Here is a 1,424-nt window from a genome sequence, read left to right as displayed (position 1 = left end):
ATGTTTTCTGCCACATTGTCCTCATTTGTTTACTCACTTTCTCACTGTCTTTACATTTCCATAATCAATGCAGTTAAAACACAACAACTCCCAGTGGTATGCTATTGCAATCTGTTTTTGGGGCATTAGTGCACATACTGTTCTATGAAGAGTTCGTCAAAAGCTGAAATTTAAGACTTAGACTTGCAGGGAATGAGTTGACAATCCACAACTATGCAGTAGTCATTGATGGTGCAATGCTCCAACCGCTAAAATGTAGTAGGGCTGCCTCCCCTGGACTGAGCTTGTCATCTCTTGAAGGCTGCGGCATGACAACGAAATTTTTCAGTGGAGCAAAATTAAATCAGATAATAGCATTTCAACTATGCAGTAACACACACTTTACTAAAGGTTGGGTCGACTTACTTTGTGAAACTGGACATCATGGCTCAGAGCTTCTTGAACAGATCTTCACAACCCTCTTCTTCCCACTGGGTGGTGGAGGCAGGAGGTAAACAAACAGCAACAGTAATAAAAAAATCTTTATTAAAATACAAGTTGAATGACCAAACTTTATTCAGAAACTATTCCCACATAATTGCATATAAAAGTGATTTTACATAAATAGTGAAAATATTACCTCTTTGGACTGCGAGAAAATGTCATCACTTGAATCTCTTCTTGGGGATGTCATCAAGGTGTCATCACCATTGAGAGGACATGAACAACAGCTCACTGATGAACGTGATGAGAAAGTGTCTACGCATGAAGACTCCTCTGCAGACTCTAAGGAGAAACCAGAAATACAAAGAGACAGTGGACTACCATTAAATAATTTGTGCCTACAATAACAGAATGATTTTTGCTATGATGTCAGTGAAGCATAAAAACGAAACAACTTTTGGACTTCCTGTGCCTCAAAAGTTTTAACTATGTTAAGTATTATAGACCTAATTTTATTGTCCAACTATTACCTTTGACAGAAAAGGCATCTGTGATGTTCCAGACAACGCTGGATTTTTCCTCCGGAATGTCACTTATGTCTTCAACTTCCGACCCAGTTTCATTCACAAGACATACATTTGTTTCTTCAGGGATGTTAAGCTTCTCTTTGGCTGTAAACATACATTCATTTTTGAAAATTATTAAAATGCTCAAATACAAGTCAAATTGAATGAATGAAAAAACATTACCTTGTCTCAAAAATGTTGAATATGAGGCTCCATTGAGCTTGATGTAGCATGACTGTCATGCATATTGGACTTTAGAGAGCACCATCACAAATGTCTGGAAAAAAACATTACTTAAACAGTGAGTTGGTTTTGTTTACACCATTGTCACCTCCAAAAAAAAAAAAAAAAAAAAAAAAAAAAAAAAAAAAAAGAAAACCCCTTTAGGGGTTTAAAGGGTTTTGGGGGGGGGGGGGGGCCCTTTCACTTTTCCCC

General features: G+C 37.4%; 1 long non-coding RNA gene across 1 annotated transcript; it reads right to left on the bottom strand.

The window, feature by feature from the left end:
* Positions 1-235: 235 nt before the first annotated feature.
* Positions 236-1,320, bottom strand: LOC106944318 (uncharacterized). The gene is made up of 5 exons (XR_001424219.1): positions 1,173-1,320; positions 954-1,094; positions 620-765; positions 406-470; positions 236-301 (listed from the first exon to the last, which is right to left on the bottom strand). It is a non-coding gene; the product is annotated as an uncharacterized LOC106944318 (long non-coding RNA).
* Positions 1,321-1,424: the final 104 nt, after the last annotated feature.

This window comes from Poecilia latipinna, unplaced genomic scaffold (genome assembly GCF_001443285.1).
Source record: "Poecilia latipinna isolate Pla-1442-1.1 unplaced genomic scaffold, P_latipinna-1.0 Scaffold8047, whole genome shotgun sequence".
Lineage (NCBI taxonomy): Eukaryota > Metazoa > Chordata > Actinopteri > Cyprinodontiformes > Poeciliidae > Poecilia > Poecilia latipinna.
Note: the sequence above shows the minus strand (reverse complement) of the source record. Positions and strands in the feature narration are given on the sequence as shown.